Source organism: Panthera leo, chromosome A2 (assembly GCF_018350215.1).
Source record: "Panthera leo isolate Ple1 chromosome A2, P.leo_Ple1_pat1.1, whole genome shotgun sequence".
Taxonomy (NCBI): Eukaryota; Metazoa; Chordata; class Mammalia; order Carnivora; family Felidae; genus Panthera; species Panthera leo.
In genome coordinates, this window is record NC_056680.1 from 98,793,643 (window position 1) to 98,817,853 (window position 24,211).

The 24,211-nt window shown below is 37.0% G+C and overlaps 1 long non-coding RNA gene and 1 other non-coding gene across 3 annotated transcripts in view; both read left to right on the forward strand.

The window, feature by feature from the left end:
* The first annotated feature begins 6,702 nt into the window (after positions 1–6,702).
* On the forward strand, positions 6,703–6,809 carry LOC122214613. Its single transcript, XR_006199994.1, has one exon. It is a non-coding gene; the product is annotated as a U6 spliceosomal RNA (small nuclear RNA).
* Positions 6,810–15,534: 8,725 nt separating this feature from the next.
* LOC122213476 overlaps positions 15,535–24,211 on the forward strand; it is a 112,095-nt gene continuing 103,418 nt past the window's right edge. For both annotated transcript variants that reach the window (XR_006199535.1, XR_006199534.1), the window contains exon 1: positions 15,535–15,594. This is a non-coding gene — a long non-coding RNA (uncharacterized LOC122213476). The remainder of the gene's footprint in view (positions 15,595–24,211) is intronic.

Sequence of the window (24,211 nt, forward strand, 5' to 3'; positions counted from 1 at the left end):
ATTAAAGAACCAGAAATGATGAGGCTCCATAGTATGTAATTACATGGAGGCAAGTGCACACCTTCCCCCACCAGCCATCCTACACATGCTTGTGACAATAGTCACAAGGTGATTGTGACTAACTCAAAGAAAGATCAAAACTGACCTCAAAAAAATCAGTTTAAAGGGCGTGTCTGATTTTTAGAAGTTTGAAATAATAATAAAACAGCCCCAATTCGCAAGCTCACAAAGGATATATACATATGCAAGGAATATCCATGTGACTTTTGGTAGAACTTGGAGAATATAATGCAGAATACATGACTGGGACTTGAACCCTCTGGATTCTAGCTCACCTTCTCTTCTGACTTTTATTTATGACTCCAGCTTGAACTTCTAATCACGCTTCATCATGCTGTCTACAAAACGAAAGATGGCTTGATATGTGAGTGCCCTGAAAAGAATGAACTCTCCCATCTATGCTTTTCAAGGGCATTCATTTCAATTAATAACTTTGTTTCACACCTACTAAAAGCCAACCTAAATGTCAGTGCTGTGGATATGGAGATGAACTAAGATGAAGATCCTCCCTCAGGAAATTCCCTGAATATGAAAGAGACTGATGAAGTATACTAGCATAGAATTAATGTAAACAGAGGTTATTTTCAATAAAGACAGACAACAATTTGAATATATTATTAGCAAGCAAAGAAAGACAAAGAGAGGTAGACCAGCAAATAGAGACTAGACAAAGATACACATCTAGACATAAATTACTAAATTCATAAATTTTCCGAAGTGGAAAAATGTTTAATTCTACATAATCACCATCAACAACACCTCTTCACCCTCATTCCAATCCAGGCCCTCCCAAATAAACATACAAGCTAAAGAAAATCAGTGTGCTGCCTAAACAGATGCATTTTTACAGCAAGTCCCTTAGTTGCTCACTCATCTTCTTTCCAACCAGATTGTCAATACCAAGCCACTTCTACTCAGGTACTGTGGAGCTCTCAAAGAGAGTGCATTTTAATAGTCCCTCCAGATAATTATAGTAAAAAACTAGATATTCCCTCTGCCTGAAAATAAACTTTGTCCTTCAGACTTCCAGTACACTTATACCTACCTCTCCTAGAACAACTTTCTGCTTTTTCTAGGTTCCAAATTACTGTTTTTTCTTGCATTTTGTAAATCATCATGCATCTGCATTCAATGGAGATATTTACTACTAAGTTTCTTTTTGCCCAAGTATGTTATTAAATTGATAGTTGATCTATTGCTGTTACATTAATTCAATGAATATTTTTTGAATACCTGCTATATGCCAGGCTCTAATGCTAGGTATTTGGGCCATGTGTCAGTCTTTGAAGATATATATCCCATGGCAACTTCAAAATTTATCAAACACGAGGCAAAATCAAAGCAACTAGAGAATATTGCTGCTGAAATCTGGATTCAAAAATCTCTTGATTTCTTGATTTGGATTTTTTATATGCATATTAAAGTGACTTTCAAAAAACTAACAATAATGTCATTCTAATGAAGTGAGGTTTTGGAGCCGAGATGCAGTGAACACATTATAGTGTGTTCTATGGTGATGTGGAGTGGCTGTCCACACAGATGGTTTTGATTTTCATTTCCTGAGAAGCTGAATCAACATGTTGTGGCTAACGTCTATGTAATTTAATGTATTGAATAAAATGTACCATTGCTCTCTACTGGGGGATAAAAGGTCTCACTTGACTGTGGTGTCCTTGTACTCTAAAACCACAACAGACATATTTAACAATCCTTAGTTATTAAAAATCAACCTAAGAAACTCTTTCCTGTTTCTTTAAAAAAAAAGAGGTTTTGTTTGATTAACTCATTTGTGGTTTTTTTACATCACAGTAGAAGAAGGGCAAATGTTAATAGAATTTTCTGTCATAGACTAATGAGTTTTGCAGATAAAATTCTATTATGGTGCTGACATCTAAGATGTCCACAAATTGACTGGAAGCATATATTGTAAGAATCAACAAGCTAAGTCATCAGTTCCAAATGGGATGAACTCTTCCTGAGGGCCATGGCAGAGCAAATTCTTAAAGGGGCCCTCCCTTCCTGTGCCGCCTATCCACCTTCATTCTAGGTGACCAGGGCTCTCATCTGACTCTGCTTGTCTGAAGCCCTCACATGATACCAGTCCCCTTTGGTTCAATATGCTCATTTATTATAAGGAAAACAATTATCCAAATTCCACCAACTTCACATGATTTTTTTGTGGGGAATCATATAAGGTAATTTATGTGAAAACACTCATAAAAGTGTAAAGTGCAGTTCAAATGTACATAATGCTTTAAATTGTGTTATTTTTAAATTTTTAATTCAAGTATAGTTAATATACAGTGTTCTATTAGTTTCAGGTGTACAATATGGTGATTCAACAATTCTATACATTACTTAGTGACCATAATGATAAGCGTACTCTTAATTCCTTTCATCTATTTCATCAATTCCCCCATCCATCTCCCCTCTGGTAACCACCAGTTTGTTCTCTATATAATTAAGAGTCTGTTTCGTGGTTTGCCTGTTTTTTCTTTGTTCATTTGTTTTGTTTCTTAAGTTCCACATATCAGTCAAATCATATAGTGTTTGTCTTTCTCTGACTGACTTAATTTCACTTGGCATTATACTTTTTAGATCCATCCATGTTGTTGCAAATGGTAAGATCTCATTCTCCTTATGGCTGAGTAATATTCCATTACACACACACACACACACACACACACACACACCCCGCATCTTCTTGATCCATCTATGTATCGATGGACACTTGGGCTGCTTCCACAATTTGGCTATTGTAAATGATGCTGCAATAAACATAGGGGTGGATATATCTTTTCCAATTATTGTTTTCTTATTCTTTGGGTAAATACCTACTAGTGGAATTACTACATCATATGGCAATTCTATTGTTAATCTTTTGAAGAACATCTATACTGTTTTCCACAGTGTCTGCACCAGTTTGCATTCCTACCAACAGTGCACTAGGGTTTCTTTTTCCCCACATCCTTGCCGATATTTATTGTTTCTTGTGTTTTTGATTTTAGCCATTCTGACAGGTGTGAGGTGATATCTCACTGTGATTTTGATATGCATTTCCCTAACGATTAGTGATGTATAGCATCTTTTCATGTGTCTGTTGGCCATCTGTATGTCTTCTTTGGAGAAATGTCTGTTCATGTCTTCTGCCCATTTTTAATTGGATTATTTTATTTTTGGGTGTTGAGTTGTCTAAGTTTTTTATATATTTTTGATACTAACCCTTTATCAGATATGTCATTTGCAAATATATTCTCTCATTCAGTAGGTTGTATTTTAGCTTCATTGATTATTTCCTTTGCTGTACAAAAGCTTTTTATTTTGATGTAGTCCCAACAGTTTATTTTTCCTTTTGTTTCTTTTGCCACAGGAGACTAATTTAGAAAAATGTTGCTATAGCCCATGTCAGAGAAATTCTGCCTGTGCTCTTTTCTAGGATTTTTATGTTTTCAGGCCTCACATTTAGGTTTTTAATCCATTTTGAGTTTATTTTTGTGTATGGTGTAAGAAAGTGGTCCAGTTTCATTCTTTTTCACATAGCTGTCCTATTTTCCCAACACCAAATGGTGTTTTTGTTATTACTACTGAGCATTTGGAGCATCCTGCTCCAAAATTACCTGCCCTCCTGACCATCCAAACTGCCATTCCTATGAATTAGGTCAGTAATCCAATTATGTGGCTATGGAAACTTACAACAACGTGTGAACGAATGATAATTTTTAAAAGAGCATCAGAATTGGTAAAATTTATGGGAAAAAGTGATTTTTGTATGTTAGTGTGCTGGCCATTTTACCACCATTATACAGTGAATGGTTAACAACCACTAAGAGAATTTTTATTTCGCCCACTCAATTTCTTCCCTAGATCTCCCAGAGAAGTGTCTTCTCTTGGGATTTTGTGATTCAGAGTTGGGAGAAAAAGACTGAAAAGAAGAGAAGTTCTTTGTTTATGGCTGACGAAGGAGCTTAAGGAGAGTCAAGTAACTGAGAGTGGATATGAGAGAAAAAGGGGTTTAAGAAGTATTGCTAAAGGCTATGTGTCCTCTTGAAATATCTTCAAGAATCACATACTACTGAAGAAACACATGTATTATAATCTGTTAGCTGTTCATGTTCATTCCTTAATTCAATAGCCACCTATGTAGGTATGCCAGTTTACTAGACACTGTTAGGAATCCAAAGACAATAGAATTCACTTAAGCCTAGTAGTAGATAAGCCCTTCAAAGGGCTTATCAAATATATGTAAAGAAATTGAGCATATTAGATTTTTGTACATTTTTAGGCTTAGATTGCTATACTACTTAATAAGACTGGACAACATGGGTCATATCTTCATATCAACATTTATTTAACACTAAACTAATACCAGATAATGTATTTTACCACTCTTCATGCATTATCCTATTTAATATTTACTCCAATCCTTTAAGATATACTATTGCACCTACATTCATACAAAAGGAAAACCAGGCTTAAAGAGGTGACATAACCTGCCACGGTAACACAGCTAGTATGTTTCAAAGCCAGGACTTGAATTTCAGAGACTGACCTCTCAATCATTCACTGTACAATTTCATGTAAACCAGTCCCCCTGTTGATAAATTGTACAGCAGAAGGGACTTTGATCAACTATGGTGAAGGATAGGAGAGTAGAGAAGTGGAGCCTTTACTTTCCCTTCTGTAATCAAATTGGCTTATCAAGCTCAGAGGACCAGAGTCACAACAGCCCCCAGTAGCTGTAAGGTTAGTGACAACTTTGCTTGTATGGCTAAAACACGTGAATAATGGAGCACCCAATGGTGCATACAAATAGTTTTTGAAATAACATTCAAAAGGAATACAAAGAACCAATGCCTACATTCCTACAAACAAAAAAGGAAGCTGCCTACATGAAATTAGGTTACCTGATTATGCTTAGAGCAGGGGCATTCCCTGTTACAGATATCATTGTAACTGGTAGATTAATTCATGAGTTATTCCAAACTTAGATATTATGATCAGATACAACCAGATCTACATAGATGTCTCTACCTTAACAACGATAGAAAGGAATTCTTTAAAAAATGTAATCAAATACATTAATACACAGAATGATGTCATGGGTAAAGTATAAAAAATTACCAAATATTTATCTGATTTATATACTGTATAGTCTACTACTAGGCTTAAGTCAATTCTATTGTCTTTGGATTCCCAACAGTGTCTAGTAAACTGGCATACCTACATAGGTGACTATTGAATTAAGGAATGAACATGAACAGCTAACAGATTATAATACATGTGTTTCTTCAGTAGTATGTGATTCTTAAGTAACAATTAATACCTCCTTTAAGGAATAACTAAATTTTTCCAAGCCCCTGTGGCTCGGCTCAAAGTCACAGTGGTGACAATGGGCCTCTCTTGTATCATTCTTAGGTTTCACATTTGCTGTTACATAGTAAGACGTTATTTGCTAATAGCATATTAATAAACAGCTTCTTAAACACCCTCTGAATTTCTAGAAGCCCATTTTCTATTGTTCAATGCTCTCTACCTTAACCACTGCTATTATGCTTTTTCTTCCCTATTGTTCTTTGTGCCAGGTTCAGAGTTCCATGCATACCTTACTCACTAGTTTATGTTCACTATCTTTGTGTGTAAGATCAGAGTCTCTGTATTTAGAGAGGGCTGATGCAAATACTTCCTGCTGAATTTTTGTGGAACCTAAGACAAATTGAACATTTACATTTAAGAAAAAATTTTCTCATCTGTAAAATGGAAATAATAATGATAATTATTATCATTATATATCATCTTTTCATAGCCTATCTAATCTTTGCTCATATTCTGTGGATTATGCCTCCATGATACTAAAAATTATTCCCACCTGAAAATGCGCAACACAGGGGCTTTATTGTATCGCTATACCTGTCATATTGAACACTTCCTTAACTGGAACACTCAAGAGTACTGTTAAATTTAAGTACTGCATGGTCAGTTAGCATTAAGTAGACTTGGCTTTTATTGATTTCAGATTAGTTTAGAAGGAAAGAGGCCTAGTGGACATGAGGCATGTGCACTTACATTTTAAGAAGAATAGGATGAAGTGGGAGGAGAAGATGAAGGTACAGACCCTGGTCATTGCAAGGACAGTACCGGGAATTAGATCTCACTGGAAGGCTCAGTGACCTAAGAGAGGGGACACCACATAAAAAAAGAAAGAGAGGATGACAACCAACATTTTTTTTCCATCCTAGTTTTACCTAAAGCTCTCCTGGCATAGGTAAGAACAACAACAATAATAATACTAACAGTGATAGCTAACATTTACTGAGCAATTATTATATGGCTGACAAGCACATAGAAGTGTTCCATAAGAGTTAAAATTTCCAAGATTCTATTCTTTAGTCCATAAATACATAGTAATATTTTTAGATCATATATTCTGATTTAAGATTCTGCAAATGTGGTCATTATAAGGTTATGATAAGACACAGGAATAAGCTTCATATGCTTCCACAAGCGGATTTTGCAAGCAGGATATACCAACATACTGCAACTGAGAACAGCAACACATGAAGACCTAGATTGGAATAAAAGAAAAGTCAGCTTTGTTCTATTCCCCCCAAAATGATAGAATAACCGTTCATAGAAAATACTCCTATGCTCGCTTCGGCAGCACATATACTAAAATTGGAACGATACAGAGAAGATTAGCATGGCCCCTGTGCAAGGATGACATGCAAATTCGTGAAGCATTCCATATTTTTAAAAAGGCATTGAAATCCAAGAGGCACAGAGAACTCCCTTCAGACATAACTTGAATCGATCTTCTGCACAACATATCATAGTGAAACTGGCAAAATACAAGGATAAAGAGAAAATCCTGAAAGCAGCTAGAGATAAACGTGCTCTAACATATAAAGGGAGACCTATAAGACTCGTGACTGATCTCTCTACTGAAACTTGGCAGGCCAGAAAGGAATGGCAGGAGATCTTCAATGTGATGAACAGAAAAAAAATATGCAGCCGAGAATCCTTTATCCAAAAAGTCTGTCATTTAGAATAGAAGGAGAGATAAAGGTGTTCCCAAACAAACAAAAACTGAAGGAATTCGTCACCACTAAACCAGCCCTACAAGAGATCCTAAGGGGGATCCTGTGAGACAAAGTACCAGAGACATCACTACAAGCATGAAACCTATGGACATCACAATGACTCTAAACCCATATCTTTTTATAATAACACTGAATGTAAATGGACTAAATGCGCCAACCAAAAGACATAGGGTATCAGAATGGATAAAAAAACAAGACCCATCTATTTGCTGTCTACAAGAGACTCATTTTAGACCTGAGGACACCTTCAGATTGAGAGTGAGAGGATGGAGAACTATTTATCATGCCACTGGAAGTCAAAAGAAAGCTGGAGTAGCCATACTTGTATCAGACAAACTAGACTTTAAAGGCTGTAACAAGAGAGGAAGACGGGCATTCTATAATAATCACAGGGTCTATCCGTCAGGAAGAGCTAACAATTATAAATGTCTATGCACCGAATACAGGAGCCCCCAAATACATAAAATAATTACTCACAAACATAAGCAACCTTATTGATAAGAATGTGGTCATTGCAGGGGACTTTAACACTCCATTTACAGAAATGGATAGATCATCTAGACACACGGTCAATAAAGAACAAGGGCCCTGAATGATACATTGGATCAGATGGACTTGACAGATATATTTAGAACTCTGCATCCCAAAGCAACAGAATATACTTTCTTCTGGAGTGCACATAGAACATTCTCCAAGATAGATCACATACTGGGTCACAAAACAGCCCTTCATAAGTATACAAGAATTGAGATCACACCATGCATACTTTCAGACCACAATGCTATGAAGCTTGAAATCAACCACAGGAAAAAGTCTGGAAAACCTCCCAAAGCATGGAGGTTAAAGAACACCCTACTAAAGAATGAATGGGTCAACCAGGCAATTCGAGAAGAAATTTAAAAATAAATGGAAACAAACGAAAATGAAAATACAACAATCCAAACGCTTTGGGATGCAGCGAAGGCAGTCCTGAGAGGAAAATACATTGCAATCCAGGCCTATCTCAAGAAACAAGAAAAATCCCAAATAGAAAATCTAACAGAACACCTAAAGGAAATAGAAGCAGAACAGCAAAGACACCCCACACCCAGCAGAAGAAGAGAAATAATAAAGATCAGAGAAGAAATAAACAATATAGAATCTAAAAAAACTGTAGAGCAGATCAACGAAACCAAGAGTTGGTTTTTTGAAAAAATAAAATTGATAAATCTCTAGCCAGGCTTCTCAAAAAGAAAAGGGAGATGACCCAAATAGATAAAATCATGAATGAAAATGGAATGATTACAACCAATCTGTCAGAGATACAAGCAATTATCAGGGAATACTATGAAAAATTATATGCCAACAAATTGGACAACCTGGAAGAAATGGACAAATTCCTAAACCCCTACACACTTCCAAAACTCAATCAGGAGGAAATAGAAAGCTTGAACAGACCCATAACCAGCAAAGAAATTGAATCAGTCATCAAAAATCTCCCAACAAATAAGAGTCCAGGACCAGATGGCTTCCCAGGGGAGTTCTACCAGACATTTAAAGCAGAGATAATACCCACCCTTCTCAAGCTATTCCAAAAAATAGAAAGGGAAGGAAAACTTCCACACTCATTCTATGAAGCCAGTATTACTTTGATTCCTAAACCAGACAGAGACCCAGTAAAAAAGAGAACTACAGGCCAATATCCCTGATGAATATGGATGCAAAAATTCTCAATAAGATACTAGCAAATCGAATTCAACAGCATATAAAAAGAATTATTCACCATGATCAAGTGGGATTCATTCCTGGGATGCAGGGCTGGTTTAACATTCGCAAATCAATCAATGTGATACATCACATTAATAAAAGAAAAGATAAGAACCATATGATCCTGTCAATCGATGCAGAAAAGGCCTTTGACAAAATCCAGCAACCTTTCTTAATAAAAACCCTCAAGAAAGTCGGGATAGAAGGAACATACTTAAAGATCATAAAAGCCATTTATGAAAAGCCCACAGCTAACATCATCCTCAATGGGGAAAAACTGAGAGCTTTCTCCCTGAGATCAGGAACACGACAGGGATGCCCACTCTCACCGCTGTTGTTTACCATAGTGTTGGAAGTGCTAGCATCAGCAATCACAACAAAAGGAAATCAAAGGCATCAAAATTGGCAAAGATGAAGTTAAGCTTTCACTTTTTGCAGATGACATGATATTATACATGGAAAATCCGATAGACTCCACCAGAAGTCTGCTAGAACTGATACATGAATTCAGCATAGTTGCAGGATACAAAATCAATGTACAGAAATCAGTTGCATTCTTATACACTAATAATGAAGCAACAGAAAGACAAATAAAGAAACTGACCCCATTCACAATTGCACCAAGAAGCATAAAATACCTAGGAATAAATCTAACCAAAGATGTAAAAGATCTGTATGCTGAAAAGTATAGAAAGCTTATGAAGGAAATTGAAGAAGATATAATGAAATGGAAAAACATTCTGTGCTCATGGATTGGAAGAATAAATATTGTCAAAATGTCAATACTACCCAAAGCTATCTACACATTCAATGCAATCCCAATCAAAATTGCACCTGCATTCTTCTCGAAACTAGGACAAGCAATCCTAAAATTCATATGGAACCACAAAAGGCCCCGAATAGCCAAAGTAATTTTGAAGAAGAAGACCAAAGCAGGAGGCATCACAATCCCAGACTTTAGCCTCTACTACAAAGCTGTAATCCTCAAGACAGCATGGTATTGGCACAAAAACAGACACATAGACCAATGGAATAGAATAGAAACCCCAGAACTAGACCCACAAACGTATGGCCAACTCATCTTTGACAAAGCAGGAAAGAACACCCAATGGAAAAAAGACAGTCTCTTTAACAAATGGTGCTGGGAGAACTGGACAGCAACATGCAGAAGATTGAAACTAGACCACTTTCTAACACCATTCACAAAAATAAACTCCAAATGGATAAAGGACCTGAATGTGAGACAGGAAACCATCAAAACCCTAGAGGAGAAAGCAGGAAAAGACCTCTCTGACCTCAGCCGTAGCAATCGCTTACTCAACACATCCCCAAAGGCAAGGGAATTAAAAGCAAAAGTGAATTACTGGGACCTTACGAAGATAAAAAGCTTCTGCACAGCAAAGGAAACAACCAACAAAACTAAAAGGCAACCAACGGAATGGGAAAAGATATTTGCAAATGACATATTGGACAAAGGGCTAGTATCCAAAATCTATAAAGAGCTCACCAAACTCCACACCCGAAAAACAAATAACCCAGTGAAGAAATGGGTAGAAAACATGAATAGACACTTCTCTAAAGAAGACATCCGGATGGCCAACAGGCACATGAAAAGATGCTCAACGTCACTCCTCATCAGGGAAATACAAATCAAAACCACACTCAGATACCACCTCACGCCAGTCAGAGTGGCCAAAATCAACAAATCAGGAGACTATAGATGCTGGAGAGGATGTGGAGAAACGGGAACCCTCTTGCACTGTTGGCGGGAATGCAAATTGGTGCAGCCACTCTGGAAAACAGTGTGGAGGTTCCTCAAAAAATTAAAAATAGACCTACCCTATGACTCAGCAATAGCACTGGTAGGAATTTACCCAAGGGATACAGGAGTACTGATGCATAGGGGCACTTGTACCCCAATGTTTATAGCAGCACTCTCAACAATAGCCAAATTATGGAAAGAGCCGAAATGTCCATCAACTGATGGATGGATAAAGAAATTGTGGTTTATATACACAATGGAGTACTACATGGCAATGAGAAAGAATGAAATATGGCCCTTTGTAGCAACATGGATGGAACTGGAGAGTGTTATTCTAAGTGAAATAAGCCATACAGAGAAAGACAGATACCATATGGTTTCACTCTTATGTGGATCCTGAGAAACTTAACAGAAACCCATGGGGGTGGGGAAGGAAAAAAAAAAGAGGTTAGAGTGGAAGAGAGCCAAAGCATAAGAGAGGGTTGATGGGGGTGGGAGGGAGGGGAGGGTGGGTGATGGGTATTGAGGAGGACACCTTTTGGGATGAGCACTGGGTGTTGTATGGAAACCAATTTGACAATAAACTTCATATATTGAAAAAAAAAAAAAGGAAAATACTCCTGTAGAGCACAAGTTAATATGTTGAATAAAATATTTCAAATGTTTAAAATCTGTAGCAAAATTGTTAAACAGTAAGGATTTCTTCAGAGGCCAGAAACAGGAAAACTAGAACCCATAGAGGTAAACAAGCACTGGAAGCAACTTTTGTTCTACAGTTATAAGCTGAGGCTTGCTGGATGAGAGCTGAGCTTCCTAACCAGTGTGAGGATACTGTCAGCTGGACCTGGGGCAGCCAAAACTTCCACCAAACTAATCACATCCATGTGGATTCAGCCTTTTCCAGAATTCCAAGGAGAACTGCTCATGCACAGTGAGTGGTGGCCTCACAGTCCTTGCAGAAAATAGACTCTATAAATGTCATCCTGCCCTTAGCACTGCCTGGACTCACTGAGTATAGCCCAAGAGGAGCTCTACAACCGGACATCCATTCAATTAGCCACCTGCAGATGGACCACGGTGGACAGCAATTCAACTCGTGGAGGTTGGAGGTGAGGTCAGGATCCTGGTGCCTAAGGAGTATGGTATACAAACCAAGATGCAGCTACTTGAGTGTATGGAAGCCAGGAAACCAGGGAGTGTCTCCTAGAAGACAAACTCCATGAGGTACATCTCATTCATCTTCATTCACAGAGGGTATTTTAGTTTCTGAGGGCTGCCATAAATGATCACAAACTAGGTAGCTTAAAACAACAGAAATTTATTCTCTCACAGTTCTAGAGCCTACAAGTCTGAATTAAGGTGTTGGTAAGGCCATGCTCCCTTGGAAACCTCTAGGGAAGAATTCTTCTTTGCCTCTTCTTAGCTTTTGGTGACTCTGGCAATCCTTACATAACTTTAGCTTGTAGCTGCATTGCTCTAATCTCTGCCTCTGTGGCCACATGGCCTTCTCTGTTTGTCTGTGTGTCTCTCTGTGTCCTCTCCTTATCAGGACACCAGTCATTCGTTTTACTGCCTACACTCATCCAGGATGACCTCATCTTAATTATATCTACAAAGACCCTGTTTCCAAACAAGTTCATAATGATATCCCCGGTAGGCATAGATTTTGAGAGGACGCATGTTCAACTCACTACAGAGGATATTTCTGTATGTCTGTGTCTGATGTGTCTTTTAGCAACACATCTTTAGTATACTTTCAAAATGACAACTATGATGATAATACCTGAACAATCTACAAATTTGCGAAAACCACAACGGAATTAGAAATCCCTCTGTACTGCCACAAAATAACAAGAACCATAATATTACATTTGTTAATGAAAGAAAATGATAGCTACCAGATTCTTAAGATAATATTGTTGTAAAAATGGTTAGAAAGTCTCTGTCGCCAAATTTATGATGAAGTTTCTTGCTGATGATAATTATCAATAATTTTAAGAGATTATAGTTAAAAAATCTTGACTAGGAATTGCAGATGGCCATTTCAGGCATAAAGGAAATCTGAAAATATTTTGTTTAGATACTTTCTATTTAATATCTTAATGGAGTATTAATATATTAATATATAATATATGTTTTAATAACTGAGATATCTATCATCAGGAGAATGAATATAAAAATTAAGGTCAAACAGTAGAACATTATATAACAATAAAAATGGATGAAACTCAGTGCTGAGCAAAAAAAGCAAGTCATGAAAGCATACATATAGTATAATTCAGATTATATAGAGTTCAGAAGTTCACAAAATTAAGTGATTTCTTACTTAAGGATACATACATACATATGTGGGATAAACCATAAAGAAAAGTAAGGAAGTTAATAACACAATACTCAGGACTAGTGGTTGCTTCTGAAAGGCACGACAGGGAAACTCAGACATATTATTATGTTCTATTTCTCAGGCAGGGTGGAGAGTACATTGCTGTTCATTTTGTGATGTATACTGTACATTTATATTATATACACTCTTCTGTATATATTTCAGAATTTAAAAGTCAATTTAAGGAAGACATACATCTAGTGAGAGCTTTGTGTCTTTTTTCCACATCCTGCATAACTGATTTAACATATTGTCTTGATGTTATTTATGAATTTAATCCTAAATTTGAGAATAAAGGTTTTATATAAGTGAAAGTAGAATCATGAGAGTTTAATAATATCATGACTCTGGGATTTAGGGAAGTCCCACTAAATCCAGTTACCATCTCTTTGAGATCCTGGGCAGCGACTGCCGAGTAGAAATAGGACAAGGAAATTCATGGAGGGGGGTGGGACTTCAGAGGAATTAGCCAAAGGTATCTTGCACCACTTCCTGTTATTCACAGCACAAGTCCAGAACTTCTCTGGCTTCGCCCTGTCAGTTGCCCAAGGTATCCATTGTTGGAAGAGGTGGGGCAGAACAGAACAGCCAAAGGCAGAGAAAGACCAGTTTTAAGGGAAACAATCTATTGCACTTTAAAAATAATTCCAGTCACAACTTACAGTTGTAGATAAATAAGTCCTGGAGATGTAATGTACAGTATCGTGAAAATAGACAACAATATTGTATTATAATCATCAAACTTGCTAGGAAACTAGATTGTAATTATTTCCTCCACAGAAAAGAAATAATGATATGTGACCTGGTAGAAGTGCCAACTTAACATGGCAATGACAATCATATTGCAATATATAAATTTATCAAATTAACATGTACATCTTAAGTTTACATAATGTTATATGTCAAATATATATCAATTTAAAAAAGAAAACAAAACTCTGGCCATACTAGCACAGAGAATCAAAGTCAGAGAAATCCTGGCCCCAGAGAAAGCTTCCATTCATTGTTCCTTCTCTTAGTCTCAGGGATGAGGGAAGCAGGTATGAGAGAATTAAAAACTAATAATAAGGTATATCTCAAAATCATTTGTTGTCTAAAAAAACAATGAAGATAAAACTGAAAGCTTCGGTCTTTCTGCCAACAATGCTATTACCAGAAACTCGTTCCCCGACCAATCTCTATAGCCCTATTATACACATTCATTAATTTCATCCAGCTGGTAGAATTTATGATAGTGACATGAAAAAAAAAATCTGGTACCAGGATGAAAATGTATACTTTCAAACCTTATTTAAAATCAAAGTTTCTCATAGTTTGGTTTCTATTCAGTTCAGCTTAATTTGTTTCAGGACCTGGGCCAGCAATCACACTAATTTGCATGACCACCACTATTTAAAGGCTCCTTAGTTCTCAATGAATGACCTTCTATATACTATCAGACTTTTGATGCATAAATCAATTGCCCTTATTCTAATAGGCCTGGGGCAAGAGTGGAGAGAATTGACTGTAGCTACAAGGCTGCCAAACTAAAAGAGAAAAGAATTAAAAAGCAACGCTTCAAAAAGGAAACTAAAACTACTGAAATGAAGTATACAGTGGGCCTTACTCAAAGCAGGAGTATGTGCATATAATAACTTTTTTTCATTGAGCTGCTCTATCTAGGCAGCAATATTTTTTGTCTGTAGTTGGGCCACCACCATTTCCAGCCTTATACCATTGTCCTAAAGGTCAGTAATCATTTATTTAGGCTGACTGAGAAGGAGTCTCAAAGGGAAAAGGGAAGCTGTGCTTGAGCAGTTTATACTGTAAGAGGGAAAACATATGAGACAGCGCAAAGGCAGTGTGAGAAGCTTTCAGCCAGTCACAGGCTTGGTGACTTAAAACATTACATATTTCAAAACCATTGCCATCCGTATCTTAAGCAATTTCATCCCCATGGATCAAGAGCTGTAACACCATTGTTTATTTAACACAGTTAAAGCTCATACGGGAGGAAACTAGAATGTATATACTTGCACAAGTCTAGATCTGTCTTTATGAGTCATAAATATAACTACAACAAAGAAATGCTACCCATCTCTCTGCTGTGTCAATGAGAGGCCACAGGGTGAGGTATGCACCTTTCTCACTTAGCCTAATTGCATTCCTTACCTGGCAGTACAGCCTGGAGGAGAAGAACAAGGCTTTGGAGGCAGACGTACCTAGTTTTCTAGGTTCTGGGTCTGGCTTTGTGACTTAACAGCTGTGTGATTTTCAGTACATTATTTGACCTCTAAACATCAGACTTTTCATCTGTAAAATGGAGATATTAATAACAAAGTTTAAACCACATTAAATTGCTAATGTCAATCATTTTTTAATTTACACAAATAGTTTCATATGGTTTTTACCCAATATCTACCCCATAGGGCTGTTATGATGATCATGTGAGATTATAGCTTTATTTGGATTTTCTCCCATCAACAAGATTTTCTTATTTATTCTACAGTTAATATAAACTTGGGTAGAAAAATGGAATCTGCATCTGTGGAGAGCATTATATCTGAGTAAGTAGATGATGTCAAATATTTTACTTTTTCCTATGAAATTTTCTGGTTAGACTTCCTTTAACCACTACTAAAAGAGATTGTCTTTGTTGATATTTGATAAATCTAGTGAAGAGTTGCCTTATCAACTACTAGGGAGTGGAGGTACTCAGACCTCATGCTGTCAGAGCAAAATAAATAATATGTTTCCTCCATAAAGCTGAGTTAACTTATAAAGTAAGCTTTCTTCAAATCTGGGATTCCAAAGATCCAGGGCTCTATAGGCATCATTGGGGAATCCTTAAAAAGCAAACACTATAGTCATATAAGATTGTTAAATTAAACAGCATCTGTTTTCGCCAACCCTAATTGGACTCTACGTTATGAGGTGGGAACAGAAACAAACAAAACAAAACAAGAAATAAAAATACAACAACAAAATCAAAGGCATAAGGATCCCACAACTTGGAAGTGTTTAATGGGTTAGGCCATGACTCCACAGCATCCTGTCTGAGCAGTAAATGGTACTTATAGCAGACTTGCTTTCAAAAATAATTGGAGAAGAGGGTGAAGATAATGAAAGGTTTGGTTCTATTTAATGTTGGCCACTTCTCAAATACTATATGTTTTGCTATAGAGTCTCTCAAATTGTAAGGCCACTTTCAATTCCAAATAGCTCTTCCTCTAGATTCAGAAAAAGTGGTCCTACTCCTTCCACAGTCTGTGTCTCAGCCCTAAGAAGATTGGCAATCACCATAAAATATTACTAAAAATACCTTATATATTGGCAAATGCAATTACATTTTTGCCTTTTGAATGGTTTCTCTCAATTTTAATTCTGAGGACATTTTTAAGGAAAATTTAATTTTCTCTTCGCTGATTAATTTCCACTTTATTTTTCATAATATTTTCTAAGAGCTACTTTATAGCCAAAAAAGAAATGAGCCTTTTAATATTTTGGGTCTGTGAATGAGTAAACCATATTTCCCACAAAATAAATGGATTGAAATTAACTAAATGGTGACATGCTTCCAAATTCAAAACTCTTATGAAATTGATATCTGGCAAACTGTCTTTATTCACTCAAATATTTATAGATCACCTATAATATATAAAGCTCTATGCTGTATATTGGGTGGGTATAGAAAAATGGACAAAACATTGTCCCTGACTCCACAGAGCTTTCCACCTCCTGGAGAAGGCCAAGGATACCAAAATAAAATAAAATGTGATAAATATGAAAGAAATGGGATTCAAAAAGTACAGCTGGGAATATGAAGCATGAAACTGTCAATCACAACTGGGAATACTAAGGACAGTTTCCTGAAGAAAATACCAATTTATGTGGGCCTCAAAAGATGTGTGGAGTCTTAAAATAACACAGGGGGTGAAAGGTATTGAAGGCAGAGGCTGACACAACCAAAAACAGGAAGCTGTGAGAATGTGTTTTGTATTGAAGGAAGTATAAATAGATTGGTGTGGCAGAAATAGAAGGTACTTGGCAAGAGGGAGATGTGGTAATAAGTTGAACTGGCAAATTATCAATATTATAAAAGGTCTTGAATGTCTGGCTAAGGAATTAGAACTTTTTCATTTAAATAATGGAATTATGAAAGGGCTAAGTCATATGATCAGACATGTTTAGAACATATTGGAATATCTACATTGAGAAATGGAGAGAATGGAGTTAGAGAGACCAACTGTATATCTTCAGCAAAGTCCAGGCAAAAAATAATGAAGGCCTGACTCAGCACAATGTTAATTGGGATAGGAAGGGGTCAGGGGGCAAGAAACATTTCCAAGATTAAAATAATCAGGATAAACTAACTCTTGAGGTGGATTCAAAAGGATGCACAGAAGGGTGGAAGCAGAAGTCTAGGGTGACTTCTAGCTCTCTCTGTAAGAGAGATACCACCAGAGATTAGCACAATTGAAGAATAATACCATGACCTAGATTTGGAACATTTGAGTTACAGGTGCCAGGTAGAGATGGAGGAATGGCAAAAATACAGGGAAAAAATGATGAAAAATACAGGGAAAAAAGGCCAAAACTGGAGCCATAGATTAGACAGGGCAAGCACATTAGGCTAACGTTGGTTACACTCCTTTAAATCAATATTCTTTCAATATCTAATAACATTAGTTTGTCAGGGCTGCCATAACAAAGTACCACAGACTGGGTGAATTAAAAAAACAGAAATTTATTTTCTCACAGTTCTAGAGACTAGAAATCCAAGATTAAGTTGTCAGCAGGGTAGGTTTCTTTTGGGGCTCTTTTCCTTGTTTCATAGATAGCCAACTTCTCCCTGTTTCTTCACATTTCTTCCTTCTATACATTTCTGTGTTTAAAGTTACTCTTCTTATAAGGACACCAGTAATACTTAATTAAAACCTCCCTTAATGACATCATTTTAACTTAATTACCTTTTTAAAGTCCCTATCTCCAGATATACCACATTCTCGGGTACTGAGGGTTAGGACTTCAACATATGAATTCGGTGGAGATGGGAAATAATTCAGCCCATACCAATATTTATTGAGAGGGGAGATGGAGCACCATGTGGAAAAGGGTAAAGAAGGAAAATCACGTGTGACAAATGAGTAATTCAACTTATCTTTGACTTGTACACCTTGCTTAGCAAGACAGAAGTCCTGAAGATAACCAGATTCACCTTCTCTAGGTGGCAATTTAAAATCATCAATTGGTAATTTAGCATGGTGTGTTGTTTAAAGGACTTAATAAACTGAACTGACATGTACATGGATGAATCACCTACCAGATATTCAGGCACACTACACAACCAGAATAATAAATGCAACAGAAAAATAGGCCAATGGAATAAAATACAGAGCCTAAAAACAGACATCTGCATATGTGGGGATTTGATATATGATAAAGGTGGCATCACAAAGCAGTAGAGAAGTAACGGATTTTTAGGAAGGTGATGGCAAACTGGCTTATTCTATGGACAAAAATCTGTATGATATAAAAGGTGAATTTTAGATGGTTTATAAAAATTACCTGTGCAAGATAATACTATATAGTTAAAAAAGAAAATATAGGCTCTTTCCAGCCAGCACAGATTCATGGTCATCTCTGATGACAAGTGGATTAGTCTTGTTTTAAATTATTGTTAGACCCTATTAGTATGCCGTGCTTACTGCTGGGACTCTGACTGAGGCAGTAATTGGTACCAGGTATGGGACATGACAAATGGATCCTCAAAATGGGATTCTGAGATTGAGTTGCTCCTATCTGAAGAGTGCATAAAAGGCCAGAGGTATAGAAAACACTGGTAATCCATGGCCTACAGTGGCATCATGGTCACTCAGATTATCACCAGTGGTGGTATTGAATGAAGGGAGAGATCAAGGCAGACAAAGTGGCTACAGCGCATACTTGCTAAGGTGACAGTAGTGATTACTGAGATGATGAGGTGGAATGACTACTTATGACTGCTCTGGATAGTGTAAGTAAAGAAGATAAGCATGAAGTCTTGAATTTCCAACCCAAGGCACTGGAGAACCAGAAAGCCTCTGTGGTGCCTTATTTCCTTCTTTCATGGAGCTGCAGGGCAGACATGGCCCACAATGAGGCCAAGGCTTGATTTTAAGTGTTGAAATTGATATTTAATTTCCATAAACCAGGTCACTGGGGCTCATTTGCTAAGATGAGAGACTAGTTGGGACGGAGTAGGGCTCTGATGATTGGATGGGATATTTGGACAAATACAGGCAAGGTTAATAGCTTAAAATCCATAGATAACTCTAAATCATTCTTTCAGGGATCTTATTTGAACTGGTATCCCACAGAACATCACTCCAGCTCTTTATCTGATGATAAATTATACTAAATTGGATCTAAACAAAAATTATACTAATTGGATCTTATGAGTGGGAAAAAGCAAGCCCTGAAATGCCTTAATGAGACATGTGTGCCAGAGAGAGGGAAGTAAATCTATGAAAGTTCAAGGTCCTGCCCCTTGGGGAGGTTTCTATGAGTCCACTGCCCTGGATCATTTTGGGATATTTCTTCTAAAGAAAAAACACACTGAGGGGAGCCTGGGTGGCTTAGTTGGTTAAGCATCTGACTTTTGATTTCAGTTCAGGTCATGATCTCACAGTTTCTGAGATCAGCCCCCATGTCGGGCTCTGTGCTAACAGCACAGAGCCTCCTTGGGATTCTCTCTCTCCCTCTCTCTCTCTGTCCCCACCCCCCAAACTTGTGCTTTCTCTCTCTCTCAGAAATAAATAAACTTAAAAAAAAAAAGAAAAACATACTGATGCACCTTGATCCGCCCCTCATGAAGAGACAGGTCCAACACTAGCTGGATTTTCTTAGATTTTGGAGGTAACATGTATTTAAGTGTTCTGCTCTGACATTTCAATATTACACTAGAACATAACAAAAATAAATGTGTACAAATATTAAAAAGGGTGATCATGGACAAGATATTGTTTAACCCATTTATAGGTTGATAAGAATAACAAGAATAGTTGTTACATTCTCTATTAGTTGGTCAATTGTTACACATTTACATATATAGTCAACAGGATGAACTTAAAGTATGTACATGTGTGTGCTTGTGTGTGTATATGAGAGAGAAAGAGAGACAGAGACAGAGAGGGAAAGAGAATAAGAGAATGTATTTTTAAAGTAAATGATTCAAAATACTGAAACTTTAAGGATATTGATCTCCCCAAATTGGGCCTTCCTTAAGTGTTTTAAGACCTTAGTATTTAAAGTGAGGTCCTCGAATCACAGGGACCATACTGGGAGCATTAAATAGAGAATCTCAGGCCTGCCCAGAAATACTGAATCAGAATCTGCATTCTAACAAAAACCCTGGGTAATTTTTATGCAAATTAAAATTTTAGAACCATCACTCTAAAATATGTGTTTATTTTGGAAGATGCATCAGACATTGGGGAAGCCTGTTTGTGCATCCTCATAGCTTCAGGGGTGCTGGTGTAATCTGCAAAGTTCCCACTTGTCACTCTAAGCAAAGCCTTAGGCTTTCACCTGTGTACTTTTCCAGTAGGCTTTGGACTAAAAAGAGGAAAGCTGAATTAGAATCATGGATCACTACAACAGATACTAGCTATAAGTTTATCATCTCTGCCATTTGTCTCCAAAGATTCTAGACAAAGTTCTAAGACAAAACTTTGCATGTTTCTTCTTAAAACACATACATCGAGTTAAAACATCATCCAGACAGTATTTGCAGATCAAGTGCCTTTAGGTCTTCACATATGCTTGTTGTCTTTGTCCAGAGCTTTCTTTCCACAGTGCCTCCTTGCTCTTCCACTAGCTAACTCCTTCTTAAGCTTCTGGTCTCAGTCTTAACATCTTCTGAAGAACTGTCCTTGACCTTCCCTCCTGACCCCATTCCACCTTCAGCACTCATTTATTGGACCCTCCTAGAAGCCCCCAGGTCAGGCTTCTATTCTGGAACAGAGCATACTGAAGTGAAATTACCTAAAAGCTCCATGAGGGTAATGTGTCCATCTCTGTGTCACTACAGCACATACACAGAGCCTGTCACTTCTCCAGTGCCTATGTTTGCTTGCTAGGTAAAAAAATAAATACAGGAAAACTTACCCAAGATCTTGCAGTTGGAGCCAACCTATAACTGAGCCTCCATACTACCCCATGATGCTTCTATGTCACCTAGTAAATAACCCAGAATAAAATGATCAAAGCGGATTCATGATATGTAATTGCCTAGTTTATTTTATGCAGAAAGTGCATCTTTTTACATATATAATCATGTTACCATCACCACACAGTCCTAGCACCTTTGAGGGAAGAGTAAGGAGAGAGATTTTAGAAAGAAAAGCTGTCCTTAGAATAAAATAATTGTAAGGAAATGGTTATCAGACACAATAAGTGCCTTGAAAGATAATTCAAATACATATCATAGTCTTCCTTTGTTGTAAAAATAAATTGCTCTAACTCCCACTTTCTTCAATCACTTAAAATAATTTCTTAGACTTGTTTTCAGAAATGAGTGCTCATGTAGGTGATAGTTTATACTTTATCCCCTTTGGTAAAGGTAAATATTTCTTCCATTTTGTTTGAACTTGTTAATTGTGGTAGCCCGAAGGCTGAAGAACATAATAATTATTTCTCTCTCACCCTGGCACACCTTCTTTTCTCTCTCTCTCTCTCTCTCTCTCTCTTTCTTTTTAAAGAATATAAATGAAATTTTAGGCACAGTTAGCTCCTTGGCCTGATTGCCAGATTTTCCAATAATCACGTCTGAGTTTTTTTCAACATGTGGGCAATTTTCATTATTTCAATCCAGCAGTGACCTTTGGAATTCCGGAACCATTTTCCCTCCCCTTCCTGGTGCCCCCATGAGACTCAGTAGCTCAAACATTTGAAGGTCTCTGGGCATCTTCACATCTGTTGGCATAGATGATGAAGGCCACTGTGTGGTAGATTTTCAAACAATAGGTGTTGAGCTTGGGGAAGAGTTTGCTGGTTTCTGAGGAATAGGGAGAACTTAATTCTTAGTTTTCCAGGGTCTTTGAAAACACTTAGAAAACAAAGTTAATCTGTGTATACAAAGCTTACATTGAAAAACCACAGTAAACAATCGTTAAGTAAGAGTCAGGTTTTTGGTTTCAGAGTCCTACATTTTGTATCAACTTTCTATCCAGAGCAACTCAGTCTTTCAGTCAGGAATTATTCGATGCATCTTGAATCCAAGAAACATTATTTATTCCGGTGGGTAGCTTACTTGTTAATATGCCCAGTTTTCAACAGTGTAGTACACACAGTTGACTAATTAGCCCTGTGGAAGTTATTCACGAGGCACATGCAAGAGTATGAAATACCATCTGCATTATCTGCCTTGTGAAAGTCTCTGGAATCATTGATTGTCTTTGCTCACTGGTAGTAAAGACTCTAAATTGCAGAAACAATAGAAGCACTGTGTTTAACCCAAAATATCACTGAAGTCCCATTTTAGGAAAATCTGTTTCTTTCAAATTTTCTCAGAGAAGTACAAAGTGTTGCTTGGTGTGCAGTTATCTGCCGGTATAAATGGTATAAATGGATGATTGCTTAAATACGGCTTCTTTTAGAAGAGAGTTAGAGGACTTTACAAAAGCACCAAGCTGTGCTTGTCACACAGGTGAGCCTCTTGCAAGTAAATAAATTGACTTGATTGTTAGAAACATTTCTTATCTCTTTATCCAGGCAATAATTGCTGTATTTCTAATCTGCTTTTTAAAGATCAGTTGGAGTTTGATTCCTTCCCAGTATCTTAAAAGGAATTATTTAATGGGAATGGGAAGGTAGGTGAGAGTGACAAAGATAAATGGTCATCTTCACCTAAACACGAAGAAGAAATACCTTCCCTATCTTTATAGCATGAGTCTGACCACAACCTACAACCTGCCTCTGAGGCCTCGCAATAAATATACTTTACGTATCCCATAGATTTGGGATTTTGGAGTGATGTTTATCTCAAAAGATCATGTTCAGAAGAGCTTCAGTTTCTCAACTCTAATGATCTTGAAGAAATGGCTCCCAACTAAAATTTTCTGTAGTACTATGAAATCAGTGAGCCGGCCATTTCACTGGGCACCACCAAATCCATTTACAGAGCATGAGTTTTCTCTGACTCCCAAGTAGTAAAACAATCTTTGTCCTTTTGGATTATCCTTTTAGGATAAGCTACTGATGCCTACAGACTTAAAACTTTTGCTTACACTTTCACATTTTCACTTCTGCTTTCAAGTATGCAAGTGCCTATGTACTGTAGATTCTCAAGAGTTTATATCAGATTTAGTTGAGCATTTGACTAGAAGGTTTTATCAAATTTCTTTTTCTCATTTGGTTAAAGTTTGCTGTTAATAGACAAGTGTCAGAAAATTTGGTGCATTTTATTTCTCCTAGTAGGAGTTTAGCTTACCTTTCCAGCCACTAAGCAAGTATATTCCACTGTTGGAGAGGAAGACCAAATGATGGCTTAGAGGCAATCTATCCCCACTAGAGAAAAAACCATTCAAATCAAATGTCTGGATGATTGGTCTATGCTCTCATCTTCCAAAGACAAAAGCCCTGCCACAGAATCGTACGCAAGTCAATCTAGGTATTGTAATTACATCTCCCAGTTGACATTCGGATAGAATCATGTATTTGAAAATTGTTTAACAAATATTTTTCTTAGCTTAGCTTCACCATTGTTTGGTAAGGCAAGTCAGAAGTGGTTTGCTCTATTTTGTAAAGGGAGAAAGTGACACCAAGAGAGATGATCAGACTGGCATAAAATAGTCCATCCCCTCTGTCAATTCAATGTTGGCATCAGTTTTCTCCTCTTTCCTCACCTAACTGAGCCAAATGGCCTTCAGTTTGTTATTCCTATTGTTGCTGGATCTTTGTCATAAAAGTGAATCTCTTTCAACTAAAGATATAATTCCAGACTTTCTGGCAGGCCTGAGTCTGAGTAAATAACAGAGATCAACTAAAGGTGTGGGAAACTACTGGAATTTCGATGAAATGAAGTATCTCAAATAATAAACAAATAACATAAAAAAACAAATAATATGCCTTGCCTCAAGGAGTCAAGACACTATGAGATTTCTTTTATTATTTTTATTTTTTACCAAAACAATTCATTCTCAG